Source organism: Biomphalaria glabrata, chromosome 6 (genome assembly GCF_947242115.1).
Source record: "Biomphalaria glabrata chromosome 6, xgBioGlab47.1, whole genome shotgun sequence".
NCBI lineage: Eukaryota > Metazoa > Mollusca > Gastropoda > Planorbidae > Biomphalaria > Biomphalaria glabrata.
The window spans coordinates 52888881-52915430 of NC_074716.1; the positions used below are offsets into that span (position 1 = coordinate 52888881).

Here is a 26550-nt window from a genome sequence, read left to right on the forward strand (position 1 = left end):
TTTTAAAGATGATGTTTGTGAAGAGCTCTAGATATCACTTGGCTTAGTAGACAAATATAAACTTAATATTACATTATACACAGCTCATGTCTCTATTTTGAATGCACCTCATTAATAAAATATTATTTTAAAAGATATTTGCAGCTTTATTTTCAAAATCCTGTCCATAGACATATATATTATATCTAGACTGGTTTTGGAGATCTTTTAAAACTACAAAAAAATGTGAAAATTTTTTTTAAAGTTGGAACAAGGCGTTGTTTTGTAAAGTAGATATAGCCGAGAAATGATTTTGCATTATTTATAAACTTTGAAAACTAAAGATCATTACTTTTCTAAGACAGAAAAGATTGATTGGGGCGACTTCCCATAGAGCTTGAAAAAGAGTTAATGTACATACAAATCTATATATATAGGTCTGTGAATCGATCAATCGCGGATAAGACTTTGTTTTCGGTTTCCAGTCTAGATATAATATATAAGTCTATGATCCTGTCTTTTTTTTAAAACGGGAAATACTACATTCCTCATTAATCTTCAGACTCGAAGACAAGACTTATTATTATATTCAAGTCAGTTAGAAGCCTAATAATATCATTGAAAGCGAAATGAATTTTCCACGGCATTTCAAAGGCAAGTGATACTACTCAGACTATACTCTATACAATCAAACAGCGATTTTTAAAGCTCCATTACGTCACAGAGACACGCATGACTTCGGTCAGTAAAAAAACAGTTTTTATAGATAACCACTTTGAGAGACAGGTTTGACCACACTGACACAGCTTATGGAGCAATTTTTTTTTGCTCTTAACAACTAATGAATGTTAGATTTATTATTTTTTTTTAAAAAGATCATTTTAACGCATCTCATTCCTCCCCCAACCAAGAAAAACTCATGGTTAAGCGAATGTATAAATCTAGTAAACTTTATAAAATTCAAATGTTAGGTCGATAGATCCAGACTTTGAAGACTGAGCGCAAAAATGTTCCCTAACGTCTAATAATTTAATAAAACTCTTTAGTGAATATGGAGGAGCGGTGGCTGAGCCTGGGTCCAGGGTTCCTATCCTGGTGAAGACTGGGATTTTTTAATCTCGGGACCTTTCTGCGCCCTCTGAGTCCACCCAGCTTTCATGATATAAGTTGGGGAAAAGTAAATGCAGTTGGTCGTTATGCTGGCCACATGATCTATGGCCTCCATCAGTCGCAGACCGACTATGGGATCATCTCGTGGAAATGAGATGAATGCCTGGGCATTAGCTGTGGTCGGAACGATGTCGCCCACACATGACACCCTCGTTAACTGTGGGCCATGGAAACAGATAACCTTTCCATCACCTGCCCAATAAATCGCAAGGTCTGAAAGGGAAACTTAACTTACTGTACTGAAGTGAAAAGGGCCTTCATGCGGAAATACCCGAAGACGTATACAGCGATTGCCTCTGGCCTAATTTAAATTATTAGTTTTACAACTTTAAACAAATTATAAAGGTCAAACTAGAGTTTTCCCGGCGTAGCCAACTAGCTATAAATTCTTTTTTCCATCAACTGGTCAAACTTCAAGGAAAATTGTTTTTGACATCCGTGTACAGGTTTTTTTTTTTTTTTTTTTTTGAACCAATGAATTAGCATCTGAATAGAGGAATTAGTTATAAGGATTGAAAGAGATTCTGAAATAGATCTAGCTTGAAAGCTAAAACAGACATTCCAATAGACTCCTTCACAACACTAGCAATGGTTCTCAAACAGAGAAGAATGTGTTGACTTACTTATATGTATAATCTACAACGAGAGGAATGGTTATTTTAGAAACCCACCATTACCCACAATGCAATACACTTGCTAAAATCAGTGATAATAGATTTCTCAGTGGCACACATATGTTGTCAGGTCCGGCCATCAATATTAGGCCGAAGGCAGGGAGACTTGCGTATGTTTTTTCACTACGCTCCGAAGTTACGGCATGTGTGTGTGTGTGTATGAGTGTTATTGTTACTGGGTTTGTTACATATATATCTCATTTACTGTTCGTCCGACCGGTTATATTTCTTTATATAGATCTAGGCCCCATATGTTTGTGTGTTCGATCTAATTAGAGAGACATGACAGAGAAAGTTTAACTTGTATACATGAATGAGTTTACAATTTACAATAAAACAATACAAAAAAAACATTTAAAAAAAAAAAAAAAAGACAATACCTCCTTTATGCCACTTATAGAGACATTGTTTTTCTCTTTAAATTGTTCAATGTTATAGAAAGAATGCTGATTAAGCAAATGAATAAATCTACAACAGTTTATAATACTCCAATGATAAGCATTTAGATCAAGACTTAGAATACAATGCGTAAAATTTCACTGAACATTAATTTATTAAATTCTTGAATCAATGATTCCCTACATTCGGAAATTCCCGAAAGCGATAGTCCTTTCAAGAACGCGTTAGTCCTTTCAAAACCGATGTTGGGTCTGGACCTAGAATAGTTGCAAGCGTGGTCGAGAGGCTAAGTGCGCTTGAACTTAGCTTGGCTTGACTACCTATGGCTTGGCTACCTATGGCTTGACTACCTATGGCTTGACTACCTATGGCTTGGCTACCTATGGCTTGACTACCTATGGCTTGACTACCTATGGCTTGACTACCTATGGCTTGACTACCTATGGCTTGGCTACCTATGGCTTGGCTACCTATGGCTTGGCTACCTATGAAATGTTCGACACCCGACTCGGGGCAGAGTTGTGTTTACCGAGCGCCTAAAGGCAGCACGGAAAAAACTTTCCCTAGATATCCCAGCCATAAGCCATAATTTAATTTTTAATTTAGAATCCTAGATTTAGATCTCTAGCCAAATTACAATTTATTTATTTATTTACTTGAAAAATGTTAACAGTCAAACTAGAGTTTTCTCAGTGTGGCCAGCGAGCCAGTAATTCTTTTCTCAGGGACATACATCAACTGTTAAATTTCTAGAAAAAAATGTTACAGCCGTTTTACATATCAGCGTCCAGGTTCCTCCGCCCTCCAAGAAGTTCTGACTTGAATAGAGGTATTGTAAAAAAAAACAAAAAAAAACATTTTTTTCTTTTCTCGTTCTCTAGCCAAATTTAAATTTATTGCTTTTTACTGTGAACAATTATAACGGTCAAACTAGAGTTTTACAATGTGGCCAACGGGCTAGTAATTCTTTTCTATACGATATACATCAAATGCGAAATTTCTAGGAAAATTGTTTGAGCCATTTTCGAGAATCACGTCCACCAAACCAAAGTCTTAGGTTTTAGAAGTTTCCACGAAGATACGAATTAAAAAGAGATATTGTAAAAAGATCATTTCTATCTCAAATACATTGTCAAACCAAACATTTGTTTCTGTTCTTTACATAATGTGTATTTGACTCCCCCCCCCCCCCCCCCCAAGAGATACATAACTTGTAGACGTCATTATTTTTTTTCGGCCTTGAAATTCAAATTGTAAAACTCATTCCTCATTGGTTAATTGTCTAATGAAAGGAACCACTCCGACTGTGTTATTCCATTAGTGCAGTGATGCATCAATGAGTTAAACTTTAAGATGAAAACTTGTTGATTCCCACCACTGTATCCTCTCTTCAGATAGAGCGAGAATCTGCTTTCATTTTTTTTTAACATACAAACTAAACAAAAAATTCCTATTAGCATAACACTACACTATACATCACATTCAGTCACATTCAGATCAGCCACAATATAAACATCCAATGTTATTGGACTGTTTGCTCTAACCAGAAGCTATTTAAAAAGCAATGCGTCAAACACAATGACTCTATATGAATCAATGTCTTGTCTGTTCCAATAAAACCCTGTCCCAAGAGAACTTGAAACTAACCAGCAGTTATCCACTGGATCAAAGCGGCATTCTCATCCAATTTTTCGGGTCTGCACTGTTATTCAAAATGAGAGCTCGTACAGTTTTGCCGTCATAGAAGCCTGGACTATTTAATAAAAAAAAAACTGTTAGGAAACAGAAAGTCCCAATCCATGGCCATCTTTTAAAATTATTTTCTGTATGTCGCGATTTAATGAAACACAAGAATGATCTACATATTAATGAAATGCTTCGTTTAGAGTCCGAAACTCCAAGAGGGTCACTGAAAGTATTATTAATTTAAAAAAATTGTAACTGAGAGGCTCTCAGTTTATCGGGGAGAAGGGGGGTGTGCAATCTCCAAAAGAAAAAAAATATTTATTATAAAACATTGTGAAAGGGTGGGGGTGGGACGTGCATTAGTCTCTCTCTCTCTCTCTCTCTGAAAGCCAACTAAGCAGAAACTAAAGAGCCCCATCTAAGACTGTCTTCATAATTTGAAAAAGTCACTAGCTTGAAACCCTTACTTCGTCTAATTCATATAATTGCTGGTTGTGAGTGTGTATTTGTTTCGTATGTGAATGTTGTTTGTGTTAGCACTGCGGTCATCATCGAACCACAATGGACGAACTATATATATTATATATATATATATATATATATAGAGAGAGAGAGAGAGAGAGAGATTGATATTGTACAGTAGTTACGCTGAGACGGTCAACTGTAGTCAAACTGAATTTCCATTTGATTGGACCAATACAAATTATCCTATCTTAACCTTTGTCTGGCGCACATCGTGGGATTGTTTAGTTATTCATAGAAGAAAACAAAAACCGGCAATAATTTTTGTTTCAAGGGGAAAGAAGAATGTAATAAAAGAAGGGAGATAACAATAAAATAAATAATAAACATGTTACAGTCGAAACCAGAAGAAAAAAAAAAACTTTCTCGCTCTCCAGCCAAATTGATATGAATTGCTTCTTAACTCTTTCTCTCCGTAATTATTTTTCTCGTTCTGATAGCATTCGTGTTGCTCATTTGTATTTCACAATCCTGATATGATTAAACTTTAATAACTTTATTATTTGTTGTTATAAAATGTTGTATTTGGTATCAAATTATAGGGGAATACATGTTTTTTTTTTTTTTAATCAACACAAATTAAAGTTTATAAATCCAAAAGTCAATTTAGTTTAATGGGGTCAAATCAACGTTGGCATCGTCAATTAGGAGAGAAAGAGTTAAGTGTGAAAAGTTATAGCGGTTAAACTAGAGCGTTCCCAGTGTGGCCAACGAGCTAGTCATTCTTCTCCCAACCATAGACAGCAACTGTCAAATTTCTAGGAAAATCGTTAAAACCTTTTCGAGATCCGCGTCCAGGTTCTGACCAATAGTCCAGACGTTTTCACGAAGTCTAATAGCGGTATTTCAAATATATTTAACATCAATATTGTATATAAAGTAATCTAATTAATAAACAATATCGTACTACCAACGTAGAATGTGGCAGGAACATGATAAGGAATCGGGAGTAACCAGAGATAAAATACCGCTGGGAACTGTGCAGGATAGACTAGTCCTCTCGAAGTGCTCAGGCAAGAAACTGGGGTGTACGGCGAAACGCCTCCTAGTAATCGTCCAGACACGCACACCCTTAACTCTCCAATTTGAGGACATTCGTACAAGACACTGTTTCCACCCAGTGACGGCATCGGGAGTCTTAGCTTGGACGGAACCAGACAAAATGTGCGCCAAAAGGACAGTGTTCCGCCCTACACTGCGCAATCATTGACTTCTGACATTCTGAGACGACCCCATGGATCGTCGCGACCCGGGTGACGAGTATGCTGCCAGACGCCAGGGTCAACGGGAGTAACCAGACATAGTCTCTATCAAATGTGAAGGTCAAAACTGACCCTTCCAGTTCCCCCACCCCCTAATTTTTTTCCCTTTCAGTAAGCCATTGCTACCAAACACACACACGCGCACAAAAACAATACCTGTACAAATACTATCCTGTATACTTTCACCCCGTCATGTCAACACGCGATTACACAGACAGGGCGAGCCACGTGCCACAGTGTTGTCCCATACTGTACCCACGATAAAACTAACATTTCTCTCGGTGTGTGCGTGCGCGTCAGTAGCGGAAACAAGGGACGCAACAAAAGTTAACCTACATTCATAAAGTTAATTACGTCGCAGAAACAGAAGCCGCCTACATAACATGATACAAGTACTCTGATACTAATGGCTACAATAACATTCGCTTCATATCCAAACATTTTTATTTTAAAATAAAGACACTGTTATAATTGATAATGTCAGTAGTGGTGCCCCAAAGGTCCAACAGACTAAGCGATAGGTCAAGGTGAATGTTAGTAGTTCCATCAGAGTATTATCAAACTATTATTGCGGACACATTATATCAACATATACAATAAGTAACAGCGAAGGCTGGATGGCAGCACGATGGCCGAGTGGTTAAGGCGTTGGACTTAAGATCCAATGGAATTATTTCCGCGTGGGTTCGAACCCCACTCGTGCTAATATTTTTTTTGCATATTTATTTTTCTTTTTCTTTTGAAAACAAAAGTAGAAATGATTTCATAGAATTACCTCGATAAAAATGTTAAAAAACCTGGTTTGGAAAAAAAAAATAAAAAAATCGATTTTGAATTTTCTGGTTTCTCCCACACAACAGACAATTATTTGTCATTCTCAGGCTAATTCCGATACAACGGCTAGTTACGTCAAAGCCTTTAGAAAAATAGATCTACTTAAAAGTTCGTCGTTTCTAGAAACCGAAGTACTGCCAGGAAGTTATAGTGACCTAACGCGTACTTTAACAGTACTTGGGGGTTGGGGGGGGGGGGGGAGGGGCAGACCTCGTTAATGTCGAACAATGGTTTTAAATAATAAGAAGCCTACAAGTGGGTGGCTGAGTGTGTGTGTGTGTGCTGAGCAGGGAAAGATGGAACATGGTAATTAGAACTACTCAAATGGTAGGCTAGATTCCACATGTGAGGACAAATGGGGAAAAATCTCACTTTCCCCCAGTCTGTGTAATGCCGATCTGACTAGGGAGAGGCAGGGCGGGAACATTCTCCAAAAGTACACCGGAGTGCCGTGCCCCTGCTTGAACGGCTAAAGATTCAATCCAATTCTGTATCTCTTTTAAATCTGTTTATGCCTTTTACTGTGATCGAGGATTACTTCTGGGTTCGTGATGGATTAAAAAATAAATCTCTAATAAAGAATGTCAAGCTGCAGAAACAAAATGGGGGGATTAGTCATGGCGTGATTTTATTCGATTGTAAAAAAAAAAAAAAAAAAATTGCCAGCATCAAACCTTGGGTTGAGGATGAAATAAAACGAGAACGAGTACAAAGATTCACCATCCAATATTAATAATAACAGTAGTAGTAACAATAATGACATGTAATATCTATAACTTCTGTTTGAAGAGGCGCAAGGTATCTATCTCATCCGACCCTTGATTTTTTGTCGTAGGGGTGCCTGTGACAGTTCGCGTAACAAGATTCCTTCACTTTTCCAGGTCTGCAGCTGTTCTTAGCAGGATATTAAGAGAGAGGCCGATCCATTAGCAGGATATTAAGAGAGAGGCCGATCCATTAGCAGGATATCATGAGAGAGGCCGATCCATTAGCAGGATATCACGAGAGAGGCCGATCCATTAGCAGGATATCACGAGAGAGGCCGATCCATTAGCAGGATATCAAGAGAGAGGCCGATCCATTAGCAGGATATCAAGAGAGACGCCGATCCATTAGCAGGATATCAAGGGAGAGGCAGGTTGTCCAGCCAGCTCTTCTTTGGACGACCCTTTCTTCGCACTTCCTCCGCCTCCCGTGCAAAGGCCGGAGGCCGAGCTCACGGAGGGTTTTAGCGGCTTCTTATAAGGTATGCCACTATTCGTGTGAGGGTCATCACCACCCGTATAACCCCAGCTGAGGAACGGTATGACGGATGAGACTAGTTAGCGAGCCTGACTAACATCCTCTCCACGTGCAAGGTATGTTTGATAGAACGTGTTCACTTGGGAGGGGGGAGGGGCAGTGCTTTATCCCAGTTAGCCTATCTGTCTCCGCTTAAGAGGATGCCTTGATCAGGCCTGGAATATTCCCCAGCGGGACCGTACCAGCATGCACATTAACAGAAGCCATAAGAACAGTAGTAGTAGTGTAGAAATTTGAAGAGACATATATATATATATATTACTTAACATCACAACATGAATAAAACAAATTGCTATTTATAGACTAGATTTCTTATATAGTATACGTTCTGATCTCAGATTGCTTTATGCAAAAAATATAGTTTTAGACCTTAAGAATAATTGCAATAAGATCAATACAGGAATCATATGAAACACAAAATCATTTTAAAATACAAATATAGAGCCTAAATTGAAGAACGTGTTGTAATATTCCGAATTAATTATTTTCATTTTTTCTTAGGGGATATTCATATTGTAGTAAAAAAACTGGACAATCAAGAGAATATTTTCAGAAAGTTAAGTGAAAACATTATCAGCGATCGTTTTAACTGCGGGTTGATTGAGATGGACACGAATTGCGCCTTATAGATATTAACCCTCACCCGCCTCACCAAACCAAGTGAGCTCGGAATAAGGCTCCTTTGTAATGAAGTGTTCATGTCGACTGTCTGGGAGTTGCTCTTTTTTATCTTTTTCATTATTATTATTATTTTTAGAAAAAAAAAATGCCGAAATTAAAATGTTATTTGTTGTAATAAAAAAATAATATTATTTATTTAATAAATGTGTGTGCAAAGATAATATGATATCGTTACAATTATAGCGTATAAATAGGATTTAAAAAATGAAACACATCGCGGACACCGTTTTAATAGAAACTTTAATGTTCCTATTAACCTATTATCGTTATTATTTCAGAAGAGAATATGATATTTTTTTTAATTGGGGCAGTAACATTTCTAGATAAATAGTTGTGTTACTTTAATTGATAACAGAACACAAAGGAATTGACTAATTTTATATGAAGTTTTAAAAGGTCACCAGAAGACTAACAGTATATGTCATCGCAATATCGTATGACACCAAGTTGAAGGTCAATCGTTAGAGAAATTGTCAGAGTTTTAACACAACGTAACTAAGTTACGGAAGGAATAAAGTTTCTATGAAAAAGAAAAAAATCAGTGCCAGGCTCGTTTCATAGCAGCTTCCGAAAGAAAAAAAAAAGACACTCTCAGTTTAGCGTAGTCTGACCGCTCGTCTGTCTGTCGTTTTAGAGCTCAAATACTAGAAAAACTAGGAACCAGATAAGTAGTGTGTGTTGGTTGATAGTCTTCTTTAGTCTATAGCTTCGAAATACTCGTACTTGAAAACTACATTTATACCAGCATAGGTAGACCCAACGAGGGCCGCCTCTGAGTTTTTGCGAAAACACAAGCTCTCTTTATGATCTTTTTTTTTTCTTAATTAGATAAATCTACTACAAAAATATTTTTCAGTATAAACAAAACGTTTTGTGTGTGTGTGCGTGTGTGTATATGCGTGTCTTGTTTTGATTTGGGAAAGGGGGGGGGGGAGTGGCTACAGTAATTAAAAGTTAAAATGTACTTTAAAATTCATTAATATATTGAAGATATACAATATCCGTTCTTCCCATTTGCACCATGATGACAGGCCCGTCATGGTCTGGCATTGTTTGTTGACCACATACAGAGCTATTATATAGCGTCTAGAGCTGGACACTGGCCAAAGCCCAACGGAAATGGAAGAAAGTACTTTAAAACCAAAGTCTACATTGTACAAAAGAGTTGATTGAAAGTAGATTGAGAGCGTACTTGCACCAGACGACACAGTGTTATCAAATGGCGGATAACATTTTTTATATCAGAAATTATCAAGACTTAAGCGGAAATTTAAGTGTACTTCATATAGGTAGGTGACTTATAGGTCCACTAGATCAACAATAATTGTGAAGCTTGTTTGCTTTCTTTTTTTAGTTATTGTTGTTCCAGCTAGTGATCACATGACTTGGCAGAATGTAGGTCATAGGTTAACCTGCATGACTAGATGCATGATGCGCAGGACGTAATCATCTTCATTATTGAAGTGACGTCTGTATTATATAAGATAAGACGCCCGAAAACATTGGCTACTTCCTGGTTTAAAATCTGGAGTTGTGAAAATGTTTTACATGTTTCGGATTTTTGTTTTTCAGAGTTGAAGATAATGAAATATCTAGTTCGAACCTCACATAGGACGACGGGGGATGGCAGGGAGAGAGTATGAATCCGGGACGATCTTGATGACCGAACGATAGTCCAGCGAGCATACCGCAAGACCAGGCAGCCATCCTGTGTGTGTGTGTGTGCATGTGTGATTTTGTACAGTGCGAAAGCAAAAAAAAAGCAAAGAGTAATTTCTGAAGTACACAGTACACACCAGTCTGCGAGTCATAATGGCCTCCAGATCACTGTCAAACTAAGTACAGACATAGCCTCAAGACTTGCAAAGACAAGACAAGGGACGTAACAGAAAAATAGAACTAAAGTCAGGCACAAGGGGAGGTTAGGTATTCTGGTAAAGGGACCACCTTTTCCCACAAAACGTCAGAAATATACAAACTGCTAGTAGACAACTAAACCGCTGTAGGCTTATTATACTTCAACTTTTAAAACTTGAAAAACTTCTTTGAGAATGAGACTAAATTTGTATTACAGTTTAGACAATATGTAACTTCTGATAAAATGAAATCAATATAGTAGACTTCATCAATAATATAAAATAGTATTATGAACAAGATCAAACTCTTTACATGGCAAAACGTCTTTTCACTCGGGCATTCTGGAGTCGTCCAAGACAGCTTACGACATTGCCGATTATATTGCATCATTCACACTGCATAGCCACCAACCAATCGCTAACGTCTTCTCACCATCACCATAGAAACACAAACATACACCCCATAACACGGGGTGAACGATTTGACGTGGAACCCAAGAGTACATCCCTGCTCACCTTGTGCTCAACCAAATAATCGTGTGTCTGGAGCAGTACGGAGCAGTACGGAGCAGCAAACAGTCAATAAACTTGTTTATTGTCAACATGTTCAGATGGAATCACTCCCACATGCAATGGGATTTAAAAAAGGACTTAACTCGAAGCGCAAAGGGGATTAACTCTGATTTCCAGGCAGGAACAACAAAGAGGCGCCAGAAAACAAAACAAAACACGCAGAGTGACTCGCACATAAAGGCTTTCTGCTACTTTAAATGTCAAGGTTGATAGAAAGGTCAAGGACAAACTGTCAGACGTGTTATTATAATTATTTTTTAATGTATTATTGTTTTCTTTTTTTTTTTTTTTTTTTAAAGAAACACTTCCTGCTGTCTCGCTAACATCCTATCATGTCTATCATATTTGAGTATGCGTGTGTCTTTAAAGCTAAATTAAAACGCTGTAAGCTTTCGTTTAATGCAGTGTTTCCCAAACTTTTACCTTCATGGTACACTTCGCACATTCCGAGTATTTAGCGGAACACTTTTTTTTTTTCTTTATGAAATTTTTTCGCATGGTAGCCTGCTAGTCAATTATTCCAGTACATCGTGGAACACCTATCCAGGCCTCGTGGGACACTAGGATCTATCGGAACTTAGTTTGGAAAACACTGGCTTAATGTTTTGCATTGTCGGCTTATGTAGCTGTGTGTGTGTGTGTGTGTGTTTATGTCAAAGCATTGATTTATAATTAGAGTCGAGTTACGTGTCATTATATGGATAATAACTATCCATTACATTGTAGTTATGAAAATAAGGCTTATTTATATTATCTGTGAGTGGGTGTGTGTGTGTGAATAAATCTGGAGTTCTGAACTCTAATAGTTTGTTTTGTTTTTTAACTTTAAAACAAAAATGTCAACGAAATGACTAATATACCAATTTACAAATTCTGAATATTAAAGTTTAGATTAAGCTGTGAAAAACATAATTCGAAAATAAAAGTACAATAAAGTGTTGTAACGACATTAAGTAATAAAAAATATGAAACTATATTCTTATTCGTCATCGCTAATTCCATGTCATCATATGACCCTTGACCCCTGACATAGTAGTGCTGTCACAGATCGCGTAAACAAAATACTTTACTTTTCCCGGTCAGAAGCTGTTATTCACAGGACATCAAGATTGAGGCGGTCCATTATTTCACATTGTCCAGCCAGCTTTTCATTGGATGACCGTTTCTTTGTGCTTCCTCCGCTGTACCTTGAAGGATGCCTTTGTGACAGTGTCTTACAATATGACTGAACAAGTTGTTTTGGAGTGTGTGTGTGTGTCTCTATGGTGATGGTGGGAAGAGGTTAACTATGCAGTGTGAATAATGCATGCAAAGATAAGCGGCATTGTCGTAGTCTTAGGTAGGACAGACGACTCCAGATTGCCAGAGTGAAAAGACGTGTTTTTTGTGTGAGATATTTTTTTCAGAATATTACTTTATATTATTACTAAAGTCTACTAAAGTCCCAAACTGTATCGGATATTCCGTTCATTTGGTCTCATCAGCTGCGCGGAGAGAGGGGGGAACAGCTGTGTGGGCGACATCGTTCCAACCATAGACAATGCCCAGGCTTTCATCTCGCTATCGAGATGAACCATGGCCGTTTCACGACTGAACGAGGCTGACGACGAAAGTCTACTACATTGATTTCATTTTTATCTCAAGTTGAAATTTGTTTCTATTGTAATAAAAGTTCTATTTAGTTTGGTTCAGAATGACGGTATTCAAGTTAATTCAAGTTTTTACAAGCTGTTTCAAGTTTTACAAGCTGCTTCACGTTTTACAAGCTGTTTCAAGTTTTACAAGCTGTTTCACGTTTTACAAGCTGTTTCAAGTTTTACAAGCTGTTTCACGTTTTACAAGCTGCTTCAAGTTTTTACAAGCTGTTTCAAGTTTTACAAGCTGTTTCAAGTTTTTACAAGCTGTTTCAAGTTTTACAAGCTGTTTCAAGTTTTTACAAGCTGTTTCAAGTTTTACAAGCTGTTTCAAGTTTTTACAAGCTGTTTCAAGTTTTACATGTGAAAACGAACACGCCTACAGCGGTTTAGTTGTCTAGTAGCAGTTTAGGGCTGCAACAAACAACTGGATATAACACCAGCTCGGCTTTAGGCTCTACACCAGGGGTTCTCAACCTGTGGGTCGCGACCCCCTTCGGGGGTCGATTGGCGATTTGCCAGGGGTCGCCCAAGACCCTCGAAAAAATGGATCGTTATTATCTACTCTTCTATTGCTGTGTGTGTGTGCGGGGGGGGGGGTCGCGGCAGAGTGGGGGATTGTAAAAAGGGGTCGCCGAGACTAAAAGGTTGAGAACCGCTGCTCTACACAGTATTTAGCAGTTCTTCCCTTTTGTGCCAGCCAGAGTGTTGACTTGTACAAGTATAAGCTCATTTATATTATTCTCCTGGTATCTGATACCCACCATTATAATTTTATAACTATGATATCGTGAATTAAATATGGTCAGGTGAATAGTGGAATTTTAAATTTTGACATAAGCAACACAAGAACTGTTTTATATCATGTTTTTTCATTATACATTATTATTATTATAGCTTTTATATAGCGCTACTTTCATGCTTATAACATGCTCAGAGCGCTTTTGGTCCAATCTCATTTGTGGACCAGTGGTGGGAGGGGGTATCTAGGAGTTGGTTTTCCGTGCTGCCTTTAGGCGCTCAGTAAACACAACTCTGCCTGAGTCGGGTGTCGAACCTCGAGCCCCCTTCAAGCGCACTTGGCCTCTCGACCACGCTTCCCACATGCGTCGATATATGTGCGTATGTGTATGTCAGTCTGTTAATGTATATGCGTCGGTATGTGTGTGTGTGTGTATCTGTCAGTTCGTCAATGTACGTACGTCGACATGTGTGTGTATGTGTATCTGTCAGTCTGTCAATGCATGCGTTGGTATGTGTGTGTATGTTTGTCTGTCAATGTATATGCGTCGGAATGTGTGTGTGTGTATCTGTCAGTTCGTCAATGTACGTACGTCGACACGTGTGTATGTGTATCTGTCAGTCTGTCAATGTATATGCGTCGGTATGTGAGTGTATCTGTATGTCAGTCTTTCAATGTATTTGCGTCGGTATGTGTGTGTGTATCTGTCAGTTCGTCAATGTACATGCGTACCAAAGAGAAGACCTTATAAAAAAAAAGGAGGGGGGGGTCGATGAATTTATAACAACAAATAGCCATCAAGCTAAAAACAATTTGTGATCATTACAAAAGTGACTACACACTGAGCAGGATGTGGACAGATCTAGATTTGAAGCTTTTTAGAGTTCTTTTAGTTTTGGTTACTGGCTGGCAATACGCTAGAACTAGGTGTATCTTAATCTACTATAAAACATGGGCGTTACTGAAGCGACATTATAGTGGAACATGAACAATTGATTGTGATACTATCACTCATTATCAGATGAAAGCCCTACAACGAAGATAGTGAGCTCCAATGTTAGTGTTGACTCTCATTTTATTTCTCGATGGGACCATCCAACGTCGCTAATTTCTTGCTCAATGTTTAATTAAAGAAAGTCAGCATTAATTTTACAATGTGATTCGTATAAACCAGAGGAATGATTACAGCCCTTGAACCAGCAGACCTCACAACGCCGTTACTTGTGTTGACACTGCTCTCGCTCGCCACGCTCAGATATCATTGGCTGACAACTGTGACGTCACGGTAAAAGTCCAAGCCGGCAGACGTCAAGCACTTCCGGTAGCCATCCGTCAAAACTAATGAAGAAACCGTTTCTATGTTGTTATTGGGTTTTGTTTTTTTTTTTTTCGTTTTATTTTTTTTTCTTTATCTTTATATAGATCTTATAATCCAATATTTTATGCACATTAATTCATACTCTACCAGAGTTGAAAAAAATGGAAGAAAGGTGGATAGCTTTTATATTTACTATCTCCTTGTGTTCATATCAAATCAGGTTCAACTTCACCTTAAAAATGTCAGTTTGAAGCACTATATAGAGAAACTGTGGAAATACAGTGAAAACATTGTGCAGTCGGACCCTGGTGTCGCCAAGGGTTAATAGGAATAAGTACGAGTAGATGTAAACCTATTGACAAAACCTAATGAAATACTCAGAAAAACATAAAGATAGAGGCATATTTCTTATTACATACGCCTGTACTCAAATATGCTTAAACCAACTGACGCTAGTGCTACTTCTTCCATAGAGCCACTGGAGGATGGAACGGGTTGCCTGAATCAGCCAGAAAAAACAACGACTTAGCAGAGTTTAAGTCACTGGTCAACATGCAGGACAATACTAGATTGAGACATGAAATGCGTAGGACGTAATTATCTTCTTTATTGAAGTAACATCTGTAATATATAAGATAAGAGGAAGCCTCTTCTTATCATTACATTCCTCCCTCTACTACAAGCCCATACAAAGCCAATGGGAATGTATTTATCGAAGCCTATCAATAGCCTGTACTGAGACGAGATGCATCACTAACACACTTCTCAGCCAGGCTCAAAATCAATTATCTCAAATCCTCTTGGACGAGAAATGCATAGATCTATAAGCGGCATTATTATAGCCGGAGCCTCGGGGCCCAAATGTTTTGATATCATTGACCTTATCTCAATGAAGAGAGACCCAGTATCCTCGCTGACAGCCAGCCCAGTGGTTGGCTCTGTGAAAACGTTCCCCCCTACCCCCCCCCTCCGTTCACCCCCCCCCCCTCAAACTGAATCCCAATTACAGTAAGTGATTCCTGAAGTCTGGATAGAATAGAGAAATATTCAAGTATTTCTTGCTCAGCCCATATCTCTCTGGAAGACATGATTCTGAAGTAAATGTTGACAGCCCAAGGGTTGTATTACAAAATTGATGTCCGCAAACACATATTGTTTCTTTTTTTTTTTCTCTTAAACACTGATATTATTAATTGACAGGGGCATTTAGCGTGAGTCTGATTTTTACAAGTCAATCAATAAGAGTTCTTCGTTATTGTAAAGATTCCTAATGACTAACGCGAGTAATTATGTCCAAAAGATGTCTGTCTTGCGCAAAGGTTTACATGACATTTGTTCATCTACGTAATATTCATTCTTTATTATTATTATTTATTTTTTGTTGATAAGGCGTTCAATTCATTTCATACTTTTAAATTTGCAAGATAAATATTCAAATAGTTATTTACCACAACACTAAGGGAGAGTTATATCCCCTTTTCTGCCATGAAATTTATTCACTATCTAAAAGCAATATCACATGACATGTATAATAACGAAGTGATAGGTCAATACCAAAATAGTTATTGAGATTAAACTATCTGCTATCAGTAATTAGGATTCCAACTTCGAATAGTATAGTCCATGGTTAAGTCTTTGATGACAATCATGTCCCTCTAATGGTTAATTTCTTATGTTCCAATGAATGGTCATAATTTCGTCTATGGTCACTATCACATATTCTACCCCACGGTAACTTCTTATGGTCAGAACCATGGTCACTATCTTAAAATCATATATCATACTTCTCACGCATGGTTGTCCTGCTCGTCAATCTATAAAAAAAATATGTGAAATGATTAGTGTCAGTGGGTCACTAGAAGTCAGGGATATAGCAGACTTCGGGCACCGGGGTGGACAAGAAGGTCAAGTGTTATTTATCCGCCCCTGTATTTGACATTTACAAAGACACACCAGAAGTGTCAAATGTGGAGAGGAGATAGGAAAAAGGAAGGATAAAAGGAAAGGGGGTGGAGTTTAAGGGAGGAGTGATATGACAGGAAATGATGGCTAAGAAGATTCAGAGACAAATGGTGTTGGAGTGATCAGAAAAACAGAACAACATCCATCTGTTAGTTTAGTGAAGCAAGAAGAGACATGAAGTTAGTTTAGTGGAGCAAGAAGAGACATGAAATTAGTTTAGTGGAACAAGAAGAGACATTAAGTTAGTTTAGTGGAGCAAGAAGAGACATGAAGTTAGTTTAGTGGAGCAAGAAGAGACATGAAGTTAGTTTAGTGGAGCAAGAAGAGACATGAAGTTAGTTTAGTGGAGCAAGAAGAGACATGAAGTTAGTTTAGTGGAGCAAGAAGAGACATGAAGTTAGTTTAGTGGAGCAAGAAGAGACATGAAGTTAGTTTAGTGGAGCAAGAAGAGACATGAAGTTAGTTTAGTGGAACAAGAAGAGACATGAAGTTAGTTTAGTGGAGCAAGAAGAGATATGAAGTTAGTTTAGTGGAGCAAGAAGAGACATGAAGTTAGTTTAGTGGAGCAAGAAGAGACATGAAGTTAGTTTAGTGGAGCAAGTAGAGACATGAAGTTAGTTTAGTGGAGCAAGAAGAGACATGAAGTTAGTTTAGTGGAGCAAGAAGAGATATGAAGTTAGTTTAGTGGAGCAAGAAGAGACATGAAGTTAGTTTAGTGGAGCAAGAAGAGACATGAAGTTAGTTTAGTGGAGCAAGAAGAGACATGAAGTTAGTTTAGTGGAGCAAGTAGAGACATGAAGTTAGTTTAGTGGAGCAAGAAGAGACATGAAGTTAGTTTAGTGGAGCAAGAAGAGACATGAAGTTAGTTTAGTGGAGCAAGAAGAGACATGAAGTTAGTTTAGTGGAGCAAGAAGAGACATGAAGTTAGTTTAGTGGAGCAAGAAGAGACATGAAGTTAGTTTAGTGGAACAAGAAGAGACATGAAGTTAGTTTAGTGGAACAAGAAGAGACATGAAGTTAGTTTAGTGGAGCAAGAAGAGACACGAAGTTAGTTTAGTGGAGCAAGAAGAGGCATGAAGTTAGTTTAGTGGAGCAAGAAGAGACATGAAGTTAGTTTAGTGGAGCAAGAAGAGACATGAAGTTAGTTTAGTGGAGCAAGAAGAGACATGAAGTTAGTTTAGTGGATCAAGAAGAGACATGAAATTAGTTTAGTGGAGCAAGAAGAGACATGAAGTTAGTTTAGTGGATCAAGAAGAGACATGAAGTTAGTTTAGTGGATCAAGAAGAGACATGAAGTTAGTTTAGTGGATCAAGAAGAGACATGAAATTAGTTTAGTGGAGCAAATAGAGACATGAAATTAGTTAAATTTACATTTTCATGATCAAATGTTTTTTTTTAATGAGTTCACGAGTATTCTTAAAATACTGCTGAACTCAGCTAGTTTAAATCAGTTGAATACAATAACGAAGTCAAATAAATATCAGAATCATGAGAATCCGTTTTATTCGTTCAGGTGTCTAGTACAGTGTTTCCCAAAATGTACTCCGCAGAATCCTAGTCTTCCACCAGGCCTGAATACGAACTTCTGGACTAATTTACTTAGTAGGCCACCGAGTGACTTAATCTGTCTTAAAAAAAAAAAAAAAGCAAAGTGTCCCGCTAAATACTCACAAACCCTATGAGTCAGAACATAATCGGAACATGATTTGAAATTGACTATCACAAGGGAAGGAATCTTTAGGCGAACCTGTTGTATGAAAGTGTAGTTATCGCCCTATTATATAATTCCTTTGCTATATAACACTGTATTGTTGTGTAATGCATAATTGTGAGACACATTTTCTCAAGGGTAATACAAATTTATGACCATTACTATCATTACATATTGCATCATTATTACCTCAAAGTTATAGAAACATATTTCAATTGTTACTGTAGTGGTCTAGTTTAGCTTAGAGAGTACAATAGTTTGAATATATTGTGCATTGTATTTAGTCACTTTGTAATACAATGGCCTACCCAGACAGACAAATAACGTCGCAGGACAGGGGTACACAATAAGAGATTAGGTTTGGGCTTGAAACAAAAAGCACCGTGAATGAACTGTTGGGAAATATCTACGGATTTAGAGGCATGTGACGTATATATATTCCATATCGTTGAAGTCTTCACGGGTCTTATCAAGTGAATAGTTGTTATCTATTTCGTGTGTCCCGAGTGTCGAACTGGTAGTTAGTATTATGAAATAATTACCAAATCATCGAAGTCAAGACATCTTGTGAGATGAAGTCAAGAGTATTAAAACAGACACATGCCCATGGACAAGAACCAACCACAGATTTATGGATCTTTCTTTGTGACGACTTCTGTAAACAATACTCTTCGTATCTCTATTATCAAAAGAATAATAAGTTAAGTTCAGAGCTTCTGTGATCTATGGGGCAAATGATGGTCATCTGTTAACGAGGGTGTTATGTGGTCAGCGCAACGACCAACCGCGTTTACCTTTCCCCTAATGTCAGGTACCCATGAGAGCTATGTGAACTCAGAGGCGCCCAAAAAATCTCAAAAGTAAAAATCCCAGTCTTCACCAGGATTCGAACCCGGGACCCCCAGTTCGGAAGCCAAGCGCTTAACCACTCAGCCACCGCGATTTCCTAATGCAATTAAGATTGTTTTTATGAGGCAAAACATCGACAAACAAGCAAACATCTGATTTGCCTTATTGTCCTCCTCACTTTTTCTCTCCCAAGTTCCCAATTCACCTGTTTGCTTTGATGTCAGAACGAGCTGAATATTGACAAGTCTCTGATGGCATCCTTCTACGTTCTTTTCCCTTGTTTCACTTTGTTTCCGGGACGTGAGTAGATCAAAGACTTGCAACTTAATTAGTAAAAAGATTTATTTATTTTGTTTCGTTGGGGAGGTCATTTGCGGTTTTTCACGATCAATACTCTTTAATGTACACGATATAGACCTACAGAATGTTAAAATAAATGATCAGATTAATTTTCTTTTTAACTATTTTTATCTGATCAGCCAAAGTGTCCACTAATTTTAGTGTCCCCTGAGTATCCCCTAAGTGTAGGGTCCCCTAAGTGCCCCATATCCCCCTCCCCCCCCTTTCAGATTAGAACGTGTACTGTTTACTTATTAGCAATGAATGTCAACATACGAATTAAAGCGCAGGATTCACCAGCCGATTGGTTTCGCTAAAAACGGACTGACCAAGCACTCATCAACAAGTTGTACAATTTTACTGAATGGTAAAGTTTCCCTTTCAGACCTTGCGATCTATAGGGCAGATGATGTAAAGGTCATCTGTAGTCCGCGGTTAACGAAGGTGTCCTGTGGCTAGCACAACGACCATTTAGAGCTGGGTGGACTCAGAAGCGCCCAAAGCTCCCGAAACTAAAAAAATGCCAGTCTGAACCAGGATTCGAACCCGGGACCCCCGATTCGGAAAGCAAGCGCTTTACCACTCAGCCACCGCTTCTCCAATTTTACTAAATACGTGATGAAGATTAAAAGTGTGAACAAAAAAAAATAAATTTAAAAAATGGCTAGATCTAGTTTTTAGAGTCATTCCTTTGCTTTGTAATGTCTTGACGTTTTGCCTATAAGCCCCCTTTCCCCCCCCCCCCCTTAAAAAATGCTGCAATATTCAATCAAGCGTGTCCTTCAGGTGGTGACGAGAGCAATTGTCCAATCATAAATTCGGATTTAAATTATAGACAACCGGAAGTCAAAAAAAAAACGCCTTGTAAGCAAAGAAAATGTGTCAGGATTTCCAGAGGTTAGGCTACATATTTAAAAACTGTTTTAAAAACTGTCCAAGGAAATGATTATGAAAAGAAAGCTGTGAAAAAAAGTCATGAGAAACTAACGAGTTTGCTGGTGCTGTTAATTGACTGCATGGTCGTCTCGGTGGTCCTCGCCGCCACCCCCCGTCTTCCTGCGGGAGGTCTGGGCTAGAATGAAATAATTTTATTTTCTGGAGCAAATTTCTAAAAAAATCTCTTTTCTTATTGGTAATGAAATAACTAACACAAAACCAAGATCATGGGTTTATTCAACAAGACAATAGAAAAACAGTGAACACACAAACACGTCTCACATGACATTTTTTTAAGTACTATGAACACACACACAATGGACACGACCTTCTTGTTATACACGCTGGATACACGCCGAAAATAACTCAGTTACTCTACATTTATTAATAGGGCTTGTCTTCGGGTCCGAAGATTAATGAGGAATGCAGTATTTCCCGTGGCTACGCAGCCCCAGCTGCGACCTACATATTTTGCCACACTTAGCGCAGCCGTAACCATTGTCCGGCGGTGGTCGATTTAGATTTTATTTTCGCCGTTTACGTCTGTCCTCGGCAGCGGAAAATCATGAAACAGAAAATTAGATTTTTAAAATGCTTCTGTTCAAGTCAGAATTTCGTGAAGGAACCTGTGCGGTGTGATGGATGCTTGTCTATCTTGCAGTTAATTGTTGATGCCTGTCATATTATGAAAAATTACTCTGCAGATGTCTGGGTTTCTTGTGCAGGTGTATTTAAATGTGATTAACTCACAAGTAGACAAACACACCATCTATTTTAACAGTGAAGAGACGAGTCCGAAACTATGTTGAAACAGTTTGAATAAAGGTTTAATCCATGAAAAGGCCACAGTCGATGTCTCTGGCGATAAAATACGCCCTAACCCTGTGGAATCCTATCACCAACTGATTTTCTGTCTCTAAGAAGCCTCCATCCCCAATTAAGTCAAAGCGTCACTAGTCACGTTCAAAATGCGTCTACTATGGTGCGACTCTCTACATAACTAAAAATATAAACTAAGTGTCTAACATTGGACACGGATATTAATATGAACAACTCTCTTCGTCTGAAATACAATTTGCTTTCATACATCTTTAATCTTTCGCTTTTGTCAAACTAGCACAATGTAAATTTTTCTACGCATTAGAAAACAGATTTGTTAGCTCTATTAATGGGTCAACCACTACATCACTAAATTTAGAAAGCCTTTAGGAGAGAAGACTCAAAAGTAAAGCAATTATACATTGAACCATAATCTTCAAATACAAAAACAAAATAAAATACTCAGAAAGACACAAAGACAAAGGCACACTCCTTGTTCCATATGCTAGGACAAATTTGTACAAATTATCCTTCTTCCCTAGCGCTATTAGAGCATGGAATGGGTTGCCTGAGCTAGCCAGGAAAACCAGTGACTTGGTAGAACTTAAGTCATTGGTTAACATGCATGACAAGATGCATGACGCGTAGGACGTAACCATCTTCTTTTTTTTTTTTTTTAGTAACGTCTGTATTATATAAGATAAGATAAGAAGGTCAATGTGACAAACTAAATACGTCCTGGTAAAAATTATACATGTATACCAAATAATAATACAAAATAATATAGGTTAAAAAAAATGAGCTCCACATCAATCTGCCCCCGTGCCTAATGGCATCATTGTCTTTAGCGTGGGAATAAGAGACACAGTATTATTCATGCCAAAAATAAAACCAACAACTGATCCTTGGGGGGATGTCTGACAGTACGTCCGTCTGTCACATTGACATTAACATAAATACATATAGAATATCGCAATCACATTGATAACAATAATTCACCAGAAGAGGCCGTGGGCTTGTAATACGTTTTATGACAACTTTGACATCAGAACTCCCAGTGCGTGGTATGGTTATGTCCCCTGTCTGTCTGCCAACTAAAAGAGAGCATTACTCCATTTATTTAGTATGATTAATTGTTGACTTAATGATAGGAACTTAACGCACTGTCTGCCATTTACCTTTTGGTTAAAACAATAATTTAAAAAAAAAAAAAAGCTTATATTAAGCTTAGTTGTATTAATTAGTTTGGATCAGTCAAGTAGGCATATTTAAATTTGTAATAGATCCTGACTAACAAAAATAAACGTGTCTGATTACAAATATTTTTACCAATTATTTTTCTTTAGCGCAATTTCATGATTTTAGCTTTGTCAATAGATTGTGATCCCATCACTTGCCTGGACCAGTTCAGAAAAGGAGGGGGGGAGAGAGAGAGAGAGAGAGAAAAAAGGGGATATCTGTGTGATCGCTTTTTAAATGCATTTATTTAAGACAAAAAGTGAACGACCTGAATTCGAGCTCCATGGCTAAGGCCTCCTAAAGTCAACACAGTAACCACTCTGCCAGCGATATATAATTAGCTTCAAACTTTAACTTGGTTAGGTCTCAATACCCAGGGGCAATAACAAATCTCTGGTAGGTCTTGGTTACGTCTCAATACCCTGAACACTAACAAATCTCTGGTAGGTTTTGGCTAAATCTCAATACCCGGGACACAATGTTTGGGTCAATGGTCTTGCGACAAAGCCAATTAGAGGCTAACACCAAGAACAAAGATTTTCTTAATCAACAAAGAAGTTAATAAAAACTGACCAGTGTCCCAACTGTGACTTGAAGTAGATACTTGATAGATTTTTGTGCTGAAAATTAATATTATCAAGCTTATCCTTGTGTCTGTGGTGAAAGTGCTGCAGCCCCCCCCCCCCCCCCCCAAAGAAAAAACAAGCTTATTTACACTTCCAAACATTTACAAAACATGTTTTTGTGCCTCACACGTCAATATTTGTATAAGACGTTTTGTTTCGTTTTTTGTTTTTTTTTGTTTTTATCAATTCCGTTATTTTAACTGCAGTTTTTTTAAAAGATGTTCATGCCTGAAACTTTTTGTGTTTGTTTCGTTTCGTTTCACATCACGTGACATTCTTTTTGTTTTTACTTGTTTTTTTTTTTGGAGTTTGACTTTTTATCCGTCACATTCTTCAAAGACCTTCGCCAGAGTTTTTAAAAAAATTCAGTATGTTCCGTTTCTGAAACAGCTTTAAAACCAGGCTAATTTTTTCTTTTATTCTTTATTTAGGATTTATAGTCGTATGCCTTAAAGAAAGGCAATAAATGAAGTTCAATATACATTATTTTTTTACGTACTTTTTTAGCTTTAAAAAAAAATCATCTATTCAAAAGAAGGTCTCAGTGAAACGAGATTCTATTAATCTTTCTCATTGTTAATACTATATGGACTACTATGTAACCTATAATATAGAGTAGAGTCTCACTATTGGAGAAGTTTCATGCAAATTAACATCTATATTCCAAACATCCTATATTCCAAGCTCCAGAAATGTATTGTCCTCACGTCTACAAATGCACTAGTTCTAAAACTAAAAACAGGCGCCCGAAATTCCCGAAATTAAAAATCCCAGTCTTCAACAGGATTCGAACCCGGGAGCCCCCAGTTCGAAAACCAAGCGCTTTACCGTACGCCAAAAAGGTCGTATATCACCCTACTACGAGCTATAGTTCTGTTGATGTCATTTGCGACATTAAATTCAGCTCGCAGTGAGACACTGATGATGTTACGACATTGAAACCCGTTACAAATGCTCCACTGCCACTTATCAGTATCTACCCGGCCCAACCATTTATTCTTCTTTTAACTTTATTTGATCTTCGCTGGTCTGAAAGGGGAACTAACTTTACATGCTGACGTGAGAATGACGGTTAGATTTTTTGAATTCGCAGTAACGTAATGAAATGTTCTCTTTAAAAAAACAGTTAGTTCTTATCTTGTTGCAGATGCTAGAACAGTATGTAACGTCCCACTTAGAAAATAAAACAACGTCATTTATAATAATATTTTTAAAAACATTGTGTAGTGACCTAGTTTAGTTTAGAGATTATGTGTGTTTTGTAGATAAATATATTGTATGTAGTTTTGTACGCCTGCAGAGAGTGGTGACGTAGTCAGACAGACGAATGACGTTGCAGAATGTGTGTACATGGAGACCAAAATGGCTAGAGCTTAGAGAAGGAAGAATAGTGACGTACGCAAAGTAAATGACGGCTAGCGAGACAAGACGAGCCTCCCGTCGTTTGTAAATAAATTCATTAGTTGAAGTATTCAGAAGTCTTGAGAACGCATATCATTTTTTTATTGTAATATCCCTTAGCTAGTTTAGATTAGTTAAGCGAAGCATTGTTGGATTTACATAACACACAAGATCCTTGCCAGGACAATTGTTAATGTTATTACCGAATGAATACTTAAATATGGAAGCAAGTCTACAATAAGAAAAACAAACCTGCCCCTATAACAGCCACCCACTTCCACCTTAGAGAGGCGCATGTAAGGCTATAATATTGCTGTGTCGAAGCAATAATGCCTCTGTAAGAAACATTAGGCCACGAACTAAAGTAATGTCTTAAAATTCTGGTCCTCACATAGTCTCACATTAATTGGATCCTGAGCCTCACGCACATTTTTCATATAGAATCAATTAAAAACGTTATGCATTTTAGCATCTTTACAGTAATCAGTAACTCGATAAAATCATTAACCGATTTCTATAAAGTCTAATTATAGTGTGCGTCTTTCATATAGAACACATTTTAACATCAGATCCGAGATTTTATAGACCAAAACTGAAAGAAAAACGCATTTAACAAGGGGAGACAAGTGGATTTGGTGAGGATTTTTATTTTTTTTTGGGGGGGAGGGTGTATTTCAATCCTTTTATCAAAGCTTATATCAACTCAGTCTGTGTGTCTTCTGTCTGTCTGGTACAGATTTTGAAAAAAAGGTATTTCTCCCCCTTCCCTTTCTAGGATCAAATTGAAACTTTGCACAATTATTCGTTGTTCCTAACAAAACAGGACTCAAAAAAAAAAAAAAACTGTTAATTAAATAGTGGTAATTGATTGATTTTGGATGATATGAAAAAGAAAATAAAACTCAGTGTATTAAGATATATTACTGCAAATGTGGAGTTCTTCTCCTTCAATAATCTTTTCATCTTTTTATAAGTACTCAACTCTTTATATTTTGACATTATATTGAAAGTTGTTTTTCCCTTTTCCAGTTAATGTTACATGTCAAGTGAGTACAATTAAAGTATTTGATTTTCTATATTGGATTTTATGAATCCTTTTTTAACAATGAATGTGTATCACACTTGAGTGATTGTGTCAGTATATCGTGATTGGTTAGCTTTACATCATAAGGACATCAACAGTAGTAACGACAGTTTCATCTTCTGAATGAGAGTTATGTTTATATTTTAAACTATCACAGTCCTCAGTAGCACTTTCTAAGCTCAAAATAATCCTGAAAGACAAATGTGTAACCCTCTTCATTAAAATCAGATTGATGTGTAACTTGATCATGGCCACACTATTGTATGTACATATCTTTGTTGATAAAATTTTATAACTCCAAGCTCGGCTATACAGTCATTTTGGAACCTCTTTCAATGGCAGGCCCGTCCATTTTTTTTATCTCGTCTTCCCATCGCTTTCTCTGTAATGTCTCTTCTTCTTTTTCCAGGTACTGTTCCCTGAAGAAAGGTCTTTGCGAGCCCTGAAGACCTTGTAATATGGCCATAGAGTTTTAGTTTGCTTTTTTTTTTTTCAACAATAGTTAGCAGGTCATTTTGGGGTCCAATCGATGTTGTAACCCTGTCTCAAAATGTCTTGGTTTGTGATGCGGTCAAGGAAGTATGAAAAAAAGAAGAGAAAGAAATGCAGACCCCGAGAAAGAGGCGCCCAAACTCAAGGCATCGAGGAGGAGGGGAGGGGGGAAAACATTCATGGTATTAAATTGTAGTAAACACATTTAAAACATAGGTCAGCCCCCAGGGGTCCGTCTGATTGATTTCCTGGCCCGCAGACACACTACCCGATCACACGTTGGCTGTAATTCAGTTCAATTTAGCAGTCGCCAAGATATAATTGACGTCGCAGATGACCACGAGAAAACGACCTGAAGAACAAGTGTCCATCAAAATGACAAACACTCAGGTTAAATAATTAGTCTCTTGTCGTCTGCAGACAATGTTCGCCTTTCACATCTGAAGTCTCTAAGGTGAA

General features: G+C 37.6%; 1 protein-coding gene and 1 non-coding gene across 3 annotated transcripts in view; one reads left to right on the forward strand and one right to left on the reverse strand.

Moving 5' to 3' along the window:
• The window catches only part of LOC106072300 (uncharacterized), a 207340-nt gene that overhangs the window by 136538 nt on the left and 44252 nt on the right, over positions 1–26550 (reverse strand). The window lies entirely within an intron of this gene.
• Trnal-uaa (transfer RNA leucine (anticodon UAA)) lies at positions 6315–6397 on the forward strand. Its single transcript has one exon. It is a non-coding gene; the product is annotated as a tRNA-Leu (tRNA).